This window comes from Schistocerca piceifrons, chromosome 7 (genome assembly GCF_021461385.2).
Source record: "Schistocerca piceifrons isolate TAMUIC-IGC-003096 chromosome 7, iqSchPice1.1, whole genome shotgun sequence".
In the NCBI taxonomy this organism is placed as follows: Eukaryota; Metazoa; Arthropoda; class Insecta; order Orthoptera; family Acrididae; genus Schistocerca; species Schistocerca piceifrons.
In genome coordinates, this window is record NC_060144.1 from 93,868,916 (window position 1) to 93,888,253 (window position 19,338).

Genomic DNA, 19,338 nt, shown 5'->3' on the forward strand with positions numbered 1-19,338 from the left:
GTAGGATGGAATTATGTCAGTTTTAGAAAATTTAAGACGCTATGTCAGACGTGGCGTAGGAAATGCACCCTCCCCTTCGGGAACGAATGTGGCGCGTTGGACCGCTTTCTTCCGTCGTTTCTAGTTTGAACTGTAACTAGCAAAACTGTATTTAGTAATAGGAACATTTTCACATTGATGCAAAGAAAACTAGATATTAGCCAACGGCAAATAAGGCCGTTTCCTAGCAACAGCCACGCTGTGCATAACGCTCTCGTGGGAAGCCAATGAAATACTTCCTGTGAGGCTCAAACTGTCGACCTTCACTTTACAATACTTCGGCACTGCCCCGGTGGTACCGACGCATACATACTGAAGCGTCTTTGGATCGTCAGTGAGTACTTCATATTAGAAATTTCGTGTTCGCCCTGATGTGCATTAAAGGGCAGATTCTTCAGTAAAAGTTAGTTCTGCGCTCAGTTTCAGTATATGGCCCTAGCAGCACCAGGAAAACGGGTTCAGATGTGCTCGCCTTCCACTCGGCGTTGAGCGCCTACAGCGAGATTGCCTTCGGCCTCTGGCGCCATTAGGGAAGGCGACACATCACGGAGCAAGCAGCGCGTAGCAGAAGGCGGTGGTGGTGTGTCGGTCAGCATGGTTGCTTCCCAAGTAGCTGATCCGGGTTCGAAGCCCGGACACCGCACGCAAGTTGTCTTCTTTACTCAGGAGAGTGTTTCCAACGCTCGCGATCGTCGAATTTCCAAACTGTCGTGTTACGAATGGTTTTCCTTCGCCCCTCGTCCAGCTCCGCGTAGGCTAGTGCGGATTGCGATTCACAGCATCGTGTGTCCCCATGTGTCGACTTGTCCCGACTTTGCTCGGCTGACGCGAAAGCTGACGCTTGCAAATGGGCGTATATGTAGAGGACAGGCGCTAGAAACGACTGGGAGAGACCGACTCGACAAACGCGCAACGGACCCTTTCATTTGACTGTGGCCGCAGGTTCGCGAATTTGGGTCCCGAGAGGCAAGAGAGGGGTCAGCGTGCTGGACCGTATCATTACCGCGCAGCAACACCGAAAACTAAGGGAAAAGGCAAAATTAAAGAATCCAACAGCACGTAGACTTCCTAGTTAGCCACCGAGCCGTGTACTAAGCACGCAAAAACGTTGCTTAACTTCGGTGATCGGACGAGAACCCGTGTCGTCAGCGTGGCACACAAGTCGGCGAGAACGTTTCCAGACGTGCGGACATCTTAGTCCTTGTACAGATCACTTGGGATTTGCCTGGCAGTCTCTCGCGCTGCCTTTTAGGGAAGCAATATGAAATAGCCCTTGGTGGGATCTAACCCATAGCCTTCCCGTTGTTAGCATGACACACTAACTTAGTGAGCTTACTGCCCACGCAATACGGCCGCTTCACATCTCCAGCACCTGAGCCACCGTTTCATCTATCTTTATTAAGGCCTTACGATTCCTTTAAACACGTATGCGTTGCTGTTGAGGTTTTCTCGCTGTCGCTTGGAACCCAGAGCCACAGCACAACAACAACGGAAACGTCCGTAAGAAGAGCTAAACCTCGACGCGGGAAAAGTATGTTCCGCTATTTCTTTTCGACCGCTCGGTCTGTCACTGTCGTCTCTAGTAAAATCTGCTTCGCGTGTTTCTGCATAATTTACTTGTTCTGTAAGATCACGGGAGTATGTTAGTTTCAGAATGTTTAAAATGCATTGTCAGATGTGGGGTTCGAACCCACGCTCCCTTATGGGAACCAGAGCTTAAATCTGGCGCCTTAGACCGCTCGGCCAATCTGACGTGCGAGGCAAGAGCTCCAGAGACTTCCATCTCTAGCAATATCTCAAAGAACCTCACTGCGAAATCTGTTTCTTTTTTCGGTAGGATGGAATTATGTCAGTTTTAGAAAATTTAAGACGCTATGTCAGACGTGGCGTAGGAAATGCACCCTCCCCTTCGGGAACGAATGTGGCGCGTTGGACCGCTTTCTTCCGTCGTTTCTAGTTTGAACTGTAACTAGCAAAACTGTATTTAGTAATAGGAACATTTTCACATTGATGCAAAGAAAACTAGATATTAGCCAACGGCAAATAAGGCCGTTTCCTAGCAACAGCCACGCTGTGCATAACGCTCTCGTGGGAAGCCAATGAAATACTTCCTGTGAGGCTCAAACTGTCGACCTTCACTTTACAATACTTCGGCACTGCCCCGGTGGTACCGACGCATACATACTGAAGCGTCTTTGGATCGTCAGTGAGTACTTCATATTAGAAATTTCGTGTTCGCCCTGATGTGCATTAAAGGGCAGATTCTTCAGTAAAAGTTAGTTCTGCGCTCAGTTTCAGTATATGGCCCTAGCAGCACCAGGAAAACGGGTTCAGATGTGCTCGCCTTCCACTCGGCGTTGAGCGCCTACAGCGAGATTGCCTTCGGCCTCTGGCGCCATTAGGGAAGGCGACACATCACGGAGCAAGCAGCGCGTAGCAGAAGGCGGTGGTGGTGTGTCGGTCAGCATGGTTGCTTCCCAAGTAGCTGATCCGGGTTCGAAGCCCGGACACCGCACGCAAGTTGTCTTCTTTACTCAGGAGAGTGTTTCCAACGCTCGCGATCGTCGAATTTCCAAACTGTCGTGTTACGAATGGTTTTCCTTCGCCCCTCGTCCAGCTCCGCGTAGGCTAGTGCGGATTGCGATTCACAGCATCGTGTGTCCCCATGTGTCGACTTGTCCCGACTTTGCTCGGCTGACGCGAAAGCTGACGCTTGCAAATGGGCGTATATGTAGAGGACAGGCGCTAGAAACGACTGGGAGAGACCGACTCGACAAACGCGCAACGGACCCTTTCATTTGACTGTGGCCGCAGGTTCGCGAATTTGGGTCCCGAGAGGCAAGAGAGGGGTCAGCGTGCTGGACCGTATCATTACCGCGCAGCAACACCGAAAACTAAGGGAAAAGGCAAAATTAAAGAATCCAACAGCACGTAGACTTCCTAGTTAGCCACCGAGCCGTGTACTAAGCACGCAAAAACGCTGCTTAACTTCGGTGATCGGACGAGAACCCGTGTCGTCAGCGTGGCACACAAGTCGGCGAGAACGTTTCCAGACGTGCGGACATCTTAGTCCTTGTACAGATCACTTGGGATTTGCCTGGCAGTCTCTCGCGCTGCCTTTTAGGGAAGCAATATGAAATAGCCCTTGGTGGGATCTAACCCATAGCCTTCCCGTTGTTAGCATGACACACTAACTTAGTGAGCTTACTGCCCACGCAATACGGCCGCTTCACATCTCCAGCACCTGAGCCACCGTTTCATCTATCTTTATTAAGGCCTTACGATTCCTTTAAACACGTATGCGTTGCTGTTGAGGTTTTCTCGCTGTCGCTTGGAACCCAGAGCCACAGCACAACAACAACGGAAACGTCCGTAAGAAGAGCTAAACCTCGACGCGGGAAAAGTATGTTCCGCTATTTCTTTTCGACCGCTCGGTCTGTCACTGTCGTCTCTAGTAAAATCTGCTTCGCGTGTTTCTGCATAATTTACTTGTTCTGTAAGATCACGGGAGTATGTTAGTTTCAGAATGTTTAAAATGCATTGTCAGATGTGGGGTTCGAACCCACGCTCCCTTATGGGAACCAGAGCTTAAATCTGGCGCCTTAGACCGCTCGGCCAATCTGACGTGCGAGGCAAGAGCTCCAGAGACTTCCATCTCTAGCAATATCTCAAAGAACCTCACTGCGAAATCTGTTTCTTTTTTCGGTAGGATGGAATTATGTCAGTTTTAGAAAATTTAAGACGCTATGTCAGACGTGGCGTAGGAAATGCACCCTCCCCTTCGGGAACGAATGTGGCGCGTTGGACCGCTTTCTTCCGTCGTTTCTAGTTTGAACTGTAACTAGCAAAACTGTATTTAGTAATAGGAACATTTTCACATTGATGCAAAGAAAACTAGATATTAGCCAACGGCAAATAAGGCCGTTTCCTAGCAACAGCCACGCTGTGCATAACGCTCTCGTGGGAAGCCAATGAAATACTTCCTGTGAGGCTCAAACTGTCGACCTTCACTTTACAATACTTCGGCACTGCCCCGGTGGTACCGACGCATACATACTGAAGCGTCTTTGGATCGTCAGTGAGTACTTCATATTAGAAATTTCGTGTTCGCCCTGATGTGCATTAAAGGGCAGATTCTTCAGTAAAAGTTAGTTCTGCGCTCAGTTTCAGTATATGGCCCTAGCAGCACCAGGAAAACGGGTTCAGATGTGCTCGCCTTCCACTCGGCGTTGAGCGCCTACAGCGAGATTGCCTTCGGCCTCTGGCGCCAGGAGGGAAGGCGACACATCACGGAGCAAGCAGCGCGTAGCAGAAGGCGGTGGTGGTGTGTCGGTCAGCATGGTTGCTTCCCAAGTAGCTGATCCGGGTTCGAAGCCCGGACACCGCACGCAAGTTGTCTTCTTTACTCAGGAGAGTGTTTCCAACGCTCGCGATCGTCGAATTTCCAAACTGTCGTGTTACGAATGGTTTTCCTTCGCCCCTCGTCCAGCTCCGCGTAGGCTAGTGCGGATTGCGATTCACAGCATCGTGTGTCCCCATGTGTCGACTTGTCCCGACTTTGCTCGGCTGACGCGAAAGCTGACGCTTGCAAATGGGCGTATATGTAGAGGACAGGCGCTAGAAACGACTGGGAGAGACCGACTCGACAAACGCGCAACGGACCCTTTCATTTGACTGTGGCCGCAGGTTCGCGAATTTGGGTCCCGAGAGGCAAGAGAGGGGTCAGCGTGCTGGACCGTACCATTACCGCGCAGCAACACCGAAAACTAAGGGAAAAGGCAAAATTAAAGAATCCAACAGCACGTAGACTTCCTAGTTAGCCACCGAGCCGTGTACTAAGCACGCAAAAACGCTGCTTAACTTCGGTGATCGGACGAGAACCCGTGTCGTCAGCGTGGCACACAAGTCGGCGAGAACGTTTCCAGACGTGCGGACATCTTAGTCCTTGTACAGATCACTTGGGATTTGCCTGGCAGTCTCTCGCGCTGCCTTTTAGGGAAGCAATATGAAATAGCCCTTGGTGGGATCTAACCCATAGCCTTCCCGTTGTTAGCATGACACACTAACTTAGTGAGCTTACTGCCCACGCAATACGGCCGCTTCACATCTCCAGCACCTGAGCCACCGTTTCATCTATCTTTATTAAGGCCTTACGATTCCTTTAAACACGTATGCGTTGCTGTTGAGGTTTTCTCGCTGTCGCTTGGAACCCAGAGCCACAGCACAACAACAACGGAAACGTCCGTAAGAAGAGCTAAACCTCGACGCGGGAAAAGTATGTTCCGCTATTTCTTTTCGACCGCTCGGTCTGTCACTGTCGTCTCTAGTAAAATCTGCTTCGCGTGTTTCTGCATAATTTACTTGTTCTGTAAGATCACGGGAGTATGTTAGTTTCAGAATGTTTAAAATGCATTGTCAGATGTGGGGTTCGAACCCACGCTCCCTTATGGGAACCAGAGCTTAAATCTGGCGCCTTAGACCGCTCGGCCAATCTGACGTGCGAGGCAAGAGCTCCAGAGACTTCCATCTCTAGCAATATCTCAAAGAACCTCACTGCGAAATCTGTTTCTTTTTTCGGTAGGATGGAATTATGTCAGTTTTAGAAAATTTAAGACGCTATGTCAGACGTGGCGTAGGAAATGCACCCTCCCCTTCGGGAACGAATGTGGCGCGTTGGACCGCTTTCTTCCGTCGTTTCTAGTTTGAACTGTAACTAGCAAAACTGTATTTAGTAATAGGAACATTTTCACATTGATGCAAAGAAAACTAGATATTAGCCAACGGCAAATAAGGCCGTTTCCTAGCAACAGCCACGCTGTGCATAACGCTCTCGTGGGAAGCCAATGAAATACTTCCTGTGAGGCTCAAACTGTCGACCTCCACTTTACAATACTTCGGCACTGCCCCGGTGGTACCGACGCATACATACTGAAGCGTCTTTGGATCGTCAGTGAGTACTTCATATTAGAAATTTCGTGTTCGCCCTGATGTGCATTAAAGGGCAGATTCTTCAGTAAAAGTTAGTTCTGCGCTCAGTTTCAGTATATGGCCCTAGCAGCACCAGGAAAACGGGTTCAGATGTGCTCGCCTTCCACTCGGCGTTGAGCGCCTACAGCGAGATTGCCTTCGGCCTCTGGCGCCAGGAGGGAAGGCGACACATCACGGAGCAAGCAGCGCGTAGCAGAAGGCGGTGGTGGTGTGTCGGTCAGCATGGTTGCTTCCCAAGTAGCTGATCCGGGTTCGAAGCCCGGACACCGCACGCAAGTTGTCTTCTTTACTCAGGAGAGTGTTTCCAACGCTCGCGATCGTCGAATTTCCAAACTGTCGTGTTACGAATGGTTTTCCTTCGCCCCTCGTCCAGCTCCGCGTAGGCTAGTGCGGATTGCGATTCACAGCATCGTGTGTCCCCATGTGTCGACTTGTCCCGACTTTGCTCGGCTGACGCGAAAGCTGACGCTTGCAAATGGGCGTATATGTAGAGGACAGGCGCTAGAAACGACTGGGAGAGACCGACTCGACAAACGCGCAACGGACCCTTTCATTTGACTGTGGCCGCAGGTTCGCGAATTTGGGTCCCGAGAGGCAAGAGAGGGGTCAGCGTGCTGGACCGTACCATTACCGCGCAGCAACACCGAAAACTAAGGGAAAAGGCAAAATTAAAGAATCCAACAGCACGTAGACTTCCTAGTTAGCCACCGAGCCGTGTACTAAGCACGCAAAAACGCTGCTTAACTTCGGTGATCGGACGAGAACCCGTGTCGTCAGCGTGGCACACAAGTCGGCGAGAACGTTTCCAGACGTGCGGACATCTTAGTCCTTGTACAGATCACTTGGGATTTGCCTGGCAGTCTCTCGCGCTGCCTTTTAGGGAAGCAATATGAAATAGCCCTTGGTGGGATCTAACCCATAGCCTTCCCGTTGTTAGCATGACACACTAACTTAGTGAGCTTACTGCCCACGCAATACGGCCGCTTCACATCTCCAGCACCTGAGCCACCGTTTCATCTATCTTTATTAAGGCCTTACGATTCCTTTAAACACGTATGCGTTGCTGTTGAGGTTTTCTCGCTGTCGCTTGGAACCCAGAGCCACAGCACAACAACAACGGAAACGTCCGTAAGAAGAGCTAAACCTCGACGCGGGAAAAGTATGTTCCGCTATTTCTTTTCGACCGCTCGGTCTGTCACTGTCGTCTCTAGTAAAATCTGCTTCGCGTGTTTCTGCATAATTTACTTGTTCTGTAAGATCACGGGAGTATGTTAGTTTCAGAATGTTTAAAATGCATTGTCAGATGTGGGGTTCGAACCCACGCTCCCTTATGGGAACCAGAGCTTAAATCTGGCGCCTTAGACCGCTCGGCCAATCTGACGTGCGAGGCAAGAGCTCCAGAGACTTCCATCTCTAGCAATATCTCAAAGAACCTCACTGCGAAATCTGTTTCTTTTTTCGGTAGGATGGAATTATGTCAGTTTTAGAAAATTTAAGACGCTATGTCAGACGTGGCGTAGGAAATGCACCCTCCCCTTCGGGAACGAATGTGGCGCGTTGGACCGCTTTCTTCCGTCGTTTCTAGTTTGAACTGTAACTAGCAAAACTGTATTTAGTAATAGGAACATTTTCACATTGATGCAAAGAAAACTAGATATTAGCCAACGGCAAATAAGGCCGTTTCCTAGCAACAGCCACGCTGTGCATAACGCTCTCGTGGGAAGCCAATGAAATACTTCCTGTGAGGCTCAAACTGTCGACCTTCACTTTACAATACTTCGGCACTGCCCCGGTGGTACCGACGCATACATACTGAAGCGTCTTTGGATCGTCAGTGAGTACTTCATATTAGAAATTTCGTGTTCGCCCTGATGTGCATTAAAGGGCAGATTCTTCAGTAAAAGTTAGTTCTGCGCTCAGTTTCAGTATATGGCCCTAGCAGCACCAGGAAAACGGGTTCAGATGTGCTCGCCTTCCACTCGGCGTTGAGCGCCTACAGCGAGATTGCCTTCGGCCTCTGGCGCCAGGAGGGAAGGCGACACATCACGGAGCAAGCAGCGCGTAGCAGAAGGCGGTGGTGGTGTGTCGGTCAGCATGGTTGCTTCCCAAGTAGCTGATCCGGGTTCGAAGCCCGGACACCGCACGCAAGTTGTCTTCTTTACTCAGGAGAGTGTTTCCAACGCTCGCGATCGTCGAATTTCCAAACTGTCGTGTTACGAATGGTTTTCCTTCGCCCCTCGTCCAGCTCCGCGTAGGCTAGTGCGGATTGCGATTCACAGCATCGTGTGTCCCCATGTGTCGACTTGTCCCGACTTTGCTCGGCTGACGCGAAAGCTGACGCTTGCAAATGGGCGTATATGTAGAGGACAGGCGCTAGAAACGACTGGGAGAGACCGACTCGACAAACGCGCAACGGACCCTTTCATTTGACTGTGGCCGCAGGTTCGCGAATTTGGGTCCCGAGAGGCAAGAGAGGGGTCAGCGTGCTGGACCGTATCATTACCGCGCAGCAACACCGAAAACTAAGGGAAAAGGCAAAATTAAAGAATCCAACAGCACGTAGACTTCCTAGTTAGCCACCGAGCCGTGTACTAAGCACGCAAAAACGCTGCTTAACTTCGGTGATCGGACGAGAACCCGTGTCGTCAGCGTGGCACACAAGTCGGCGAGAACGTTTCCAGACGTGCGGACATCTTAGTCCTTGTACAGATCACTTGGGATTTGCCTGGCAGTCTCTCGCGCTGCCTTTTAGGGAAGCAATATGAAATAGCCCTTGGTGGGATCTAACCCATAGCCTTCCCGTTGTTAGCATGACACACTAACTTAGTGAGCTTACTGCCCACGCAATACGGCCGCTTCACATCTCCAGCACCTGAGCCACCGTTTCATCTATCTTTATTAAGGCCTTACGATTCCTTTAAACACGTATGCGTTGCTGTTGAGGTTTTCTCGCTGTCGCTTGGAACCCAGAGCCACAGCACAACAACAACGGAAACGTCCGTAAGAAGAGCTAAACCTCGACGCGGGAAAAGTATGTTCCGCTATTTCTTTTCGACCGCTCGGTCTGTCACTGTCGTCTCTAGTAAAATCTGCTTCGCGTGTTTCTGCATAATTTACTTGTTCTGTAAGATCACGGGAGTATGTTAGTTTCAGAATGTTTAAAATGCATTGTCAGATGTGGGGTTCGAACCCACGCTCCCTTATGGGAACCAGAGCTTAAATCTGGCGCCTTAGACCGCTCGGCCAATCTGACGTGCGAGGCAAGAGCTCCAGAGACTTCCATCTCTAGCAATATCTCAAAGAACCTCACTGCGAAATCTGTTTCTTTTTTCGGTAGGATGGAATTATGTCAGTTTTAGAAAATTTAAGACGCTATGTCAGACGTGGCGTAGGAAATGCACCCTCCCCTTCGGGAACGAATGTGGCGCGTTGGACCGCTTTCTTCCGTCGTTTCTAGTTTGAACTGTAACTAGCAAAACTGTATTTAGTAATAGGAACATTTTCACATTGATGCAAAGAAAACTAGATATTAGCCAACGGCAAATAAGGCCGTTTCCTAGCAACAGCCACGCTGTGCATAACGCTCTCGTGGGAAGCCAATGAAATACTTCCTGTGAGGCTCAAACTGTCGACCTTCACTTTACAATACTTCGGCACTGCCCCGGTGGTACCGACGCATACATACTGAAGCGTCTTTGGATCGTCAGTGAGTACTTCATATTAGAAATTTCGTGTTCGCCCTGATGTGCATTAAAGGGCAGATTCTTCAGTAAAAGTTAGTTCTGCGCTCAGTTTCAGTATATGGCCCTAGCAGCACCAGGAAAACGGGTTCAGATGTGCTCGCCTTCCACTCGGCGTTGAGCGCCTACAGCGAGATTGCCTTCGGCCTCTGGCGCCAGGAGGGAAGGCGACACATCACGGAGCAAGCAGCGCGTAGCAGAAGGCGGTGGTGGTGTGTCGGTCAGCATGGTTGCTTCCCAAGTAGCTGATCCGGGTTCGAAGCCCGGACACCGCACGCAAGTTGTCTTCTTTACTCAGGAGAGTGTTTCCAACGCTCGCGATCGTCGAATTTCCAAACTGTCGTGTTACGAATGGTTTTCCTTCGCCCCTCGTCCAGCTCCGCGTAGGCTAGTGCGGATTGCGATTCACAGCATCGTGTGTCCCCATGTGTCGACTTGTCCCGACTTTGCTCGGCTGACGCGAAAGCTGACGCTTGCAAATGGGCGTATATGTAGAGGACAGGCGCTAGAAACGACTGGGAGAGACCGACTCGACAAACGCGCAACGGACCCTTTCATTTGACTGTGGCCGCAGGTTCGCGAATTTGGGTCCCGAGAGGCAAGAGAGGGGTCAGCGTGCTGGACCGTATCATTACCGCGCAGCAACACCGAAAACTAAGGGAAAAGGCAAAATTAAAGAATCCAACAGCACGTAGACTTCCTAGTTAGCCACCGAGCCGTGTACTAAGCACGCAAAAACGCTGCTTAACTTCGGTGATCGGACGAGAACCCGTGTCGTCAGCGTGGCACACAAGTCGGCGAGAACGTTTCCAGACGTGCGGACATCTTAGTCCTTGTACAGATCACTTGGGATTTGCCTGGCAGTCTCTCGCGCTGCCTTTTAGGGAAGCAATATGAAATACCCCTTGGTGGGATCTAACCCATAGCCTTCCCGTTGTTAGCATGACACACTAACTTAGTGAGCTTACTGCCCACGCAATACGGCCGCTTCACATCTCCAGCACCTGAGCCACCGTTTCATCTATCTTTATTAAGGCCTTACGATTCCTTTAAACACGTATGCGTTGCTGTTGAGGTTTTCTCGCTGTCGCTTGGAACCCAGAGCCACAGCACAACAACAACGGAAACGTCCGTAAGAAGAGCTAAACCTCGACGCGGGAAAAGTATGTTCCGCTATTTCTTTTCGACCGCTCGGTCTGTCACTGTCGTCTCTAGTAAAATCTGCTTCGCGTGTTTCTGCATAATTTACTTGTTCTGTAAGATCACGGGAGTATGTTAGTTTCAGAATGTTTAAAATGCATTGTCAGATGTGGGGTTCGAACCCACGCTCCCTTATGGGAACCAGAGCTTAAATCTGGCGCCTTAGACCGCTCGGCCAATCGGACGTGCGAGGCAAGAGCTCCAGAGACTTCCATCTCTAGCAATATCTCAAAGAACCTCACTGCGAAATCTGTTTCTTTTTTCGGTAGGATGGAATTATGTCAGTTTTAGAAAATTTAAGACGCTATGTCAGACGTGGCGTAGGAAATGCACCCTCCCCTTCGGGAACGAATGTGGCGCGTTGGACCGCTTTCTTCCGTCGTTTCTAGTTTGAACTGTAACTAGCAAAACTGTATTTAGTAATAGGAACATTTTCACATTGATGCAAAGAAAACTAGATATTAGCCAACGGCAAATAAGGCCGTTTCCTAGCAACAGCCACGCTGTGCATAACGCTCTCGTGGGAAGCCAATGAAATACTTCCTGTGAGGCTCAAACTGTCGACCTTCACTTTACAATACTTCGGCACTGCCCCGGTGGTACCGACGCATACATACTGAAGCGTCTTTGGATCGTCAGTGAGTACTTCATATTAGAAATTTCGTGTTCGCCCTGATGTGCATTAAAGGGCAGATTCTTCAGTAAAAGTTAGTTCTGCGCTCAGTTTCAGTATATGGCCCTAGCAGCACCAGGAAAACGGGTTCAGATGTGCTCGCCTTCCACTCGGCGTTGAGCGCCTACAGCGAGATTGCCTTCGGCCTCTGGCGCCAGGAGGGAAGGCGACACATCACGGAGCAAGCAGCGCGTAGCAGAAGGCGGTGGTGGTGTGTCGGTCAGCATGGTTGCTTCCCAAGTAGCTGATCCGGGTTCGAAGCCCGGACACCGCACGCAAGTTGTCTTCTTTACTCAGGAGAGTGTTTCCAACGCTCGCGATCGTCGAATTTCCAAACTGTCGTGTTACGAATGGTTTTCCTTCGCCCCTCGTCCAGCTCCGCGTAGGCTAGTGCGGATTGCGATTCACAGCATCGTGTGTCCCCATGTGTCGACTTGTCCCGACTTTGCTCGGCTGACGCGAAAGCTGACGCTTGCAAATGGGCGTATATGTAGAGGACAGGCGCTAGAAACGACTGGGAGAGACCGACTCGACAAACGCGCAACGGACCCTTTCATTTGACTGTGGCCGCAGGTTCGCGAATTTGGGTCCCGAGAGGCAAGAGAGGGGTCAGCGTGCTGGACCGTATCATTACCGCGCAGCAACACCGAAAACTAAGGGAAAAGGCAAAATTAAAGAATCCAACAGCACGTAGACTTCCTAGTTAGCCACCGAGCCGTGTACTAAGCCCGCAAAAACGCTGCTTAACTTCGGTGATCGGACGAGAACCCGTGTCGTCAGCGTGGCACACAAGTCGGCGAGAACGTTTCCAGACGTGCGGACATCTTAGTCCTTGTACAGATCACTTGGGATTTGCCTGGCAGTCTCTCGCGCTGCCTTTTAGGGAAGCAATATGAAATAGCCCTTGGTGGGATCTAACCCATAGCCTTCCCGTTGTTAGCATGACACACTAACTTAGTGAGCTTACTGCCCACGCAATACGGCCGCTTCACATCTCCAGCACCTGAGCCACCGTTTCATCTATCTTTATTAAGGCCTTACGATTCCTTTAAACACGTATGCGTTGCTGTTGAGGTTTTCTCGCTGTCGCTTGGAACCCAGAGCCACAGCACAACAACAACGGAAACGTCCGTAAGAAGAGCTAAACCTCGACGCGGGAAAAGTATGTTCCGCTATTTCTTTTCGACCGCTCGGTCTGTCACTGTCGTCTCTAGTAAAATCTGCTTCGCGTGTTTCTGCATAATTTACTTGTTCTGTAAGATCACGGGAGTATGTTAGTTTCAGAATGTTTAAAATGCATTGTCAGATGTGGGGTTCGAACCCACGCTCCCTTATGGGAACCAGAGCTTAAATCTGGCGCCTTAGACCGCTCGGCCAATCTGACGTGCGAGGCAAGAGCTCCAGAGACTTCCATCTCTAGCAATATCTCAAAGAACCTCACTGCGAAATCTGTTTCTTTTTTCGGTAGGATGGAATTATGTCAGTTTTAGAAAATTTAAGACGCTATGTCAGACGTGGCGTAGGAAATGCACCCTCCCCTTCGGGAACGAATGTGGCGCGTTGGACCGCTTTCTTCCGTCGTTTCTAGTTTGAACTGTAACTAGCAAAACTGTATTTAGTAATAGGAACATTTTCACATTGATGCAAAGAAAACTAGATATTAGCCAACGGCAAATAAGGCCGTTTCCTAGCAACAGCCACGCTGTGCATAACGCTCTCGTGGGAAGCCAATGAAATACTTCCTGTGAGGCTCAAACTGTCGACCTTCACTTTACAATACTTCGGCACTGCCCCGGTGGTACCGACGCATACATACTGAAGCGTCTTTGGATCGTCAGTGAGTACTTCATATTAGAAATTTCGTGTTCGCCCTGATGTGCATTAAAGGGCAGATTCTTCAGTAAAAGTTAGTTCTGCGCTCAGTTTCAGTATATGGCCCTAGCAGCACCAGGAAAACGGGTTCAGATGTGCTCGCCTTCCACTCGGCGTTGAGCGCCTACAGCGAGATTGCCTTCGGCCTCTGGCGCCAGGAGGGAAGGCGACACATCACGGAGCAAGCAGCGCGTAGCAGAAGGCGGTGGTGGTGTGTCGGTCAGCATGGTTGCTTCCCAAGTAGCTGATCCGGGTTCGAAGCCCGGACACCGCACGCAAGTTGTCTTCTTTACTCAGGAGAGTGTTTCCAACGCTCGCGATCGTCGAATTTCCAAACTGTCGTGTTACGAATGGTTTTCCTTCGCCCCTCGTCCAGCTCCGCGTAGGCTAGTGCGGATTGCGATTCACAGCATCGTGTGTCCCCATGTGTCGACTTGTCCCGACTTTGCTCGGCTGACGCGAAAGCTGACGCTTGCAAATGGGCGTATATGTAGAGGACAGGCGCTAGAAACGACTGGGAGAGACCGACTCGACAAACGCGCAACGGACCCTTTCATTTGACTGTGGCCGCAGGTTCGCGAATTTGGGTCCCGAGAGGCAAGAGAGGGGTCAGCGTGCTGGACCGTATCATTACCGCGCAGCAACACCGAAAACTAAGGGAAAAGGCAAAATTAAAGAATCCAACAGCACGTAGACTTCCTAGTTAGCCACCGAGCCGTGTACTAAGCACGCAAAAACGCTGCTTAACTTCGGTGATCGGACGAGAACCCGTGTCGTCAGCGTGGCACACAAGTCGGCGAGAACGTTTCCAGACGTGCGGACATCTTAGTCCTTGTACAGATCACTTGGGATTTGCCTGGCAGTCTCTCGCGCTGCCTTTTAGGGAAGCAATATGAAATAGCCCTTGGTGGGATCTAACCCATAGCCTTCCCGTTGTTAGCATGACACACTAACTTAGTGAGCTTACTGCCCACGCAATACGGCCGCTTCACATCTCCAGCACCTGAGCCACCGTTTCATCTATCTTTATTAAGGCCTTACGATTCCTTTAAACACGTATGCGTTGCTGTTGAGGTTTTCTCGCTGTCGCTTGGAACCCAGAGCCACAGCACAACAACAACGGAAACGTCCGTAAGAAGAGCTAAACCTCGACGCGGGAAAAGTATGTTCCGCTATTTCTTTTCGACCGCTCGGTCTGTCACTGTCGTCTCTAGTAAAATCTGCTTCGCGTGTTTCTGCATAATTTACTTGTTCTGTAAGATCACGGGAGTATGTTAGTTTCAGAATGTTTAAAATGCATTGTCAGATGTGGGGTTCGAACCCACGCTCCCTTATGGGAACCAGAGCTTAAATCTGGCGCCTTAGACCGCTCGGCCAATCTGACGTGCGAGGCAAGAGCTCCAGAGACTTCCATCTCTAGCAATATCTCAAAGAACCTCACTGCGAAATCTGTTTCTTTTTTCGGTAGGATGGAATTATGTCAGTTTTAGAAAATTTAAGACGCTATGTCAGACGTGGCGTAGGAAATGCACCCTCCCCTTCGGGAACGAATGTGGCGCGTTGGACCGCTTTCTTCCGTCGTTTCTAGTTTGAACTGTAACTAGCAAAACTGTATTTAGTAATAGGAACATTTTCACATTGATGCAAAGAAAACTAGATATTAGCCAACGGCAAATAAGGCCGTTTCCTAGCAACAGCCACGCTGTGCATAACGCTCTCGTGGGAAGCCAATGAAATACTTCCTGTGAGGCTCAAACTGTCGACCTTCACTTTACAATACTTCGGCACTGCCCCGGTGGTACCGACGCATACATACTGAAGCGTCTTTGGATCGTCAGTGAGTACTTCATATTAGAAATTTCGTGTTCGCCCTGATGTGCATTAAAGGGCAGATTCTTCAGTAAAAGTTAGTTCTGCGCTCAGTTTCAGTATATGGCCCTAGCAGCACCAGGAAAACGGGTTCAGATGTGCTCGCCTTCCACTCGGCGTTGAGCGCCTACAGCGAGATTGCCTTCGGCCTCTGGCGCCAGGAGGGAAGGCGACACATCACGGAGCAAGCAGCGCGTAGCAGAAGGCGGTGGTGGTGTGTCGGTCAGCATGGTTGCTTCCCAAGTAGCTGATCCGGGTTCGAAGCCCGGACACCGCACGCAAGTTGTCTTCTTTACTCAGGAGAGTGTTTCCAACGCTCGCGATCGTCGAATTTCCAAACTGTCGTGTTACGAATGGTTTTCCTTCGCCCCTCGTCCAGCTCCGCGTAGGCTAGTGCGGATTGCGATTCACAGCATCGTGTGTCCCCATGTGTCGACTTGTCCCGACTTTGCTCGGCTGACGCGAAAGCTGACGCTTGCAAATGGGCGTATATGTAGAGGACAGGCGCTAGAAACGACTGGGAGAGACCGACTCGACAAACGCGCAACGGACCCTTTCATTTGACTGTGGCCGCAGGTTCGCGAATTTGGGTCCCGAGAGGCAAGAGAGGGGTCAGCGTGCTGGACCGTATCATTACCGCGCAGCAACACCGAAAACTAAGGGAAAAGGCAAAATTAAAGAATCCAACAGCACGTAGACTTCCTAGTTAGCCACCGAGCCGTGTACTAAGCACGCAAAAACGCTGCTTAACTTCGGTGATCGGACGAGAACCCGTGTCGTCAGCGTGGCACACAAGTCGGCGAGAACGTTTCCAGACGTGCGGACATCTTAGTCCTTGTACAGATCACTTGGGATTTGCCTGGCAGTCTCTCGCGCTGCCTTTTAGGGAAGCAATATGAAATAGCCCTTGGTGGGATCTAACCCATAGCCTTCCCGTTGTTAGCATGACACACTAACTTAGTGAGCTTACTGCCCACGCAATACGGCCGCTTCACATCTCCAGCACCTGAGCCACCGTTTCATCTATCTTTATTAAGGCCTTACGATTCCTTTAAACACGTATGCGTTGCTGTTGAGGTTTTCTCGCTGTCGCTTGGAACCCAGAGCCACAGCACAACAACAACGGAAACGTCCGTAAGAAGAGCTAAACCTCGACGCGGGAAAAGTATGTTCCGCTATTTCTTTTCGACCGCTCGGTCTGTCACTGTCGTCTCTAGTAAAATCTGCTTCGCGTGTTTCTGCATAATTTACTTGTTCTGTAAGATCACGGGAGTATGTTAGTTTCAGAATGTTTAAAATGCATTGTCAGATGTGGGGTTCGAACCCACGCTCCCTTATGGGAACCAGAGCTTAAATCTGGCGCCTTAGACCGCTCGGCCAATCTGACGTGAGAGGCAAGAGCTCCAGAGACTTCCATCTCTAGCAATATCTCAAAGAACCTCACTGCGAAATCTGTTTCTTTTTTCGGTAGGATGGAATTATGTCAGTTTTAGAAAATTTAAGACGCTATGTCAGACGTGGCGTAGGAAATGCACCCTCCCCTTCGGGAACGAATGTGGCGCGTTGGACCGCTTTCTTCCGTCGTTTCTAGTTTGAACTGTAACTAGCAAAACTGTATTTAGTAATAGGAACATTTTCACATTGATGCAAAGAAAACTAGATATTAGCCAACGGCAAATAAGGCCGTTTCCTAGCAACAGCCACGCTGTGCATAACGCTCTCGTGGGAAGCCAATGAAATACTTCCTGTGAGGCTCAAACTGTCGACCTTCACTTTACAATACTTCGGCACTGCCCCGGTGGTACCGACGCATACATACTGAAGCGTCTTTGGATCGTCAGTGAGTACTTCATATTAGAAATTTCGTGTTCGCCCTGATGTGCATTAAAGGGCAGATTCTTCAGTAAAAGTTAGTTCTGCGCTCAGTTTCAGTATATGGCCCTAGCAGCACCAGGAAAACGGGTTCAGATGTGCTCGCCTTCCACTCGGCGTTGAGCGCCTACAGCGAGATTGCCTTCGGCCTCTGGCGCCAGGAGGGAAGGCGACACATCACGGAGCAAGCAGCGCGTAGCAGAAGGCGGTGGTGGTGTGTCGGTCAGCATGGTTGCTTCCCAAGTAGCTGATCCGGGTTCGAAGCCCGGACACCGCACGCAAGTTGTCTTCTTTACTCAGGAGAGTGTTTCCAACGCTCGCGATCGTCGAATTTCCAAACTGTCGTGTTACGAATGGTTTTCCTTCGCCCCTCGTCCAGCTCCGCGTAGGCTAGTGCGGATTGCGATTCACAGCATCGTGTGTCCCCATGTGTCGACTTGTCCCGACTTTGCTCGGCTGACGCGAAAGCTGACGCTTGCAAATGGGCGTATATGTAGAGGACAGGCGCTAGAAACGACTGGGAGAGACCGACTCGACAAACGCGCAACGGACCCTTTCATTTGACTGTGGCCGCAGGTTCGCGAATTTGGGTCCCGAGAGGCAAGAGAGGGGTCAGCGTGCTGGACCGTATCATTACCGCGCAGCAACACCGAAAACTAAGGGAAAAGGCAAAATTAAAGAATCCAACAGCACGTAGACTTCCTAGTTAGCCACCGAGCCGTGTACTAAGCACGCAAAAACGCTGCTTAACTTCGGTGATCGGACGAGAACCCGTGTCGTCAGCGTGGCACACAAGTCGGCGAGAACGTTTCCAGACGTGCGGACATCTTAGTCCTTGTACAGATCACTTGGGATTTGCCTGGCAGTCTCTCGCGCTGCCTTTTAGGGAAGCAATATGAAATAGCCCTTGGTGGGATCTAACCCATAGCCTTCCCGTTGTTAGCATGACACACTAACTTAGTGAGCTTACTGCCCACGCAATACGGCCGCTTCACATCTCCAGCACCTGAGCCACCGTTTCATCTATCTTTATTAAGGCCTTACGATTCCTTTAAACACGTATGCGTTGCTGTTGAGGTTTTCTCGCTGTCGCTTGGAACCCAGAGCCACAGCACAACAACAACGGAAACGTCCGTAAGAAGAGCTAAACCTCGACGCGGGAAAAGTATGTTCCGCTATTTCTTTTCGACCGCTCGGTCTGTCACTGTCGTCTCTAGTAAAATCTGCTTCGCGTGTTTCTGCATAATTTACTTGTTCTGTAAGATCACGGGAGTATGTTAGTTTCAGAATGTTTAAAATGCATTGTCAGATGTGGGGTTCGAACCCACGCTCCCTTATGGGAACCAGAGCTTAAATCTGGCGCCTTAGACCGCTCGGCCAATCTGACGTGAGAGGCAAGAGCTCCAGAGACTTCCATCTCTAGCAATATCTCAAAGAACCTCACTGCGAAATCTGTTTCTTTTTTCGGTAGGATGGAATTATGTCAGTTTTAGAAAATTTAAGACGCTATGTCAGACGTAGCGTAGGAAATGCACCCTCCCCTTCGGGAACGAATGTGGCGCGTTGGACCGCTTTCTTCCGTCGTTTCTAGTTTGAACTGTAACTAGCAAAACTGTATTTAGTAATAGGAACATTTTCACATTGATGCAAAGAAAACTAGATATTAGCCAACGGCAAATAAGGCCGTTTCCTAGCAACAGCCACGCTGTGCATAACGCTCTCGTGGGAAGCCAATGAAATACTTCCTGTGAGGCTCAAACTGTCGACCTTCACTTTACAATACTTCGGCACTGCCCCGGTGGTACCGACGCATACATACTGAAGCGTCTTTGGATCGTCAGTGAGTACTTCATATTAGAAATTTCGTGTTCGCCCTGATGTGCATTAAAGGGCAGATTCTTCAGTAAAAGTTAGTTCTGCGCTCAGTTTCAGTATATGGCCCTAGCAGCACCAGGAAAACGGGTTCAGATGTGCTCGCCTTCCACTCGGCGTTGAGCGCCTACAGCGAGATTGCCTTCGGCCTCTGGCGCCATTAGGGAAGGCGACACATCACGGAGCAAGCAGCGCGTAGCAGAAGGCGGTGGT

The 19,338-nt window shown here is 50.2% G+C and overlaps 10 non-coding genes across 10 annotated transcripts; all 10 read right to left on the reverse strand.

Moving 5' to 3' along the window:
- Positions 1-1,708: 1,708 nt before the first annotated feature.
- Trnal-uaa lies at positions 1,709-1,792 on the reverse strand. Its single transcript has one exon. It is a non-coding gene; the product is annotated as a tRNA-Leu (tRNA).
- Positions 1,793-3,580: 1,788 nt separating this feature from the next.
- Positions 3,581-3,664, reverse strand: Trnal-uaa. Its single transcript has one exon. It is a non-coding gene; the product is annotated as a tRNA-Leu (tRNA).
- Positions 3,665-5,452: 1,788 nt separating this feature from the next.
- On the reverse strand, positions 5,453-5,536 carry Trnal-uaa. Its single transcript has one exon. It is a non-coding gene; the product is annotated as a tRNA-Leu (tRNA).
- Positions 5,537-7,324: 1,788 nt separating this feature from the next.
- On the reverse strand, positions 7,325-7,408 carry Trnal-uaa. Its single transcript has one exon. It is a non-coding gene; the product is annotated as a tRNA-Leu (tRNA).
- Positions 7,409-9,196: 1,788 nt separating this feature from the next.
- Trnal-uaa lies at positions 9,197-9,280 on the reverse strand. The gene has a single exon. It is a non-coding gene; the product is annotated as a tRNA-Leu (tRNA).
- Positions 9,281-11,068: 1,788 nt separating this feature from the next.
- Positions 11,069-11,152, reverse strand: Trnal-uaa. Its single transcript has one exon. It is a non-coding gene; the product is annotated as a tRNA-Leu (tRNA).
- Positions 11,153-12,940: 1,788 nt separating this feature from the next.
- Trnal-uaa lies at positions 12,941-13,024 on the reverse strand. The gene has a single exon. It is a non-coding gene; the product is annotated as a tRNA-Leu (tRNA).
- Positions 13,025-14,812: 1,788 nt separating this feature from the next.
- Positions 14,813-14,896, reverse strand: Trnal-uaa. The gene has a single exon. It is a non-coding gene; the product is annotated as a tRNA-Leu (tRNA).
- Positions 14,897-16,684: 1,788 nt separating this feature from the next.
- On the reverse strand, positions 16,685-16,768 carry Trnal-uaa. The gene has a single exon. It is a non-coding gene; the product is annotated as a tRNA-Leu (tRNA).
- Positions 16,769-18,556: 1,788 nt separating this feature from the next.
- Trnal-uaa lies at positions 18,557-18,640 on the reverse strand. Its single transcript has one exon. It is a non-coding gene; the product is annotated as a tRNA-Leu (tRNA).
- Between the last annotated feature and the right edge of the window lie 698 nt (positions 18,641-19,338).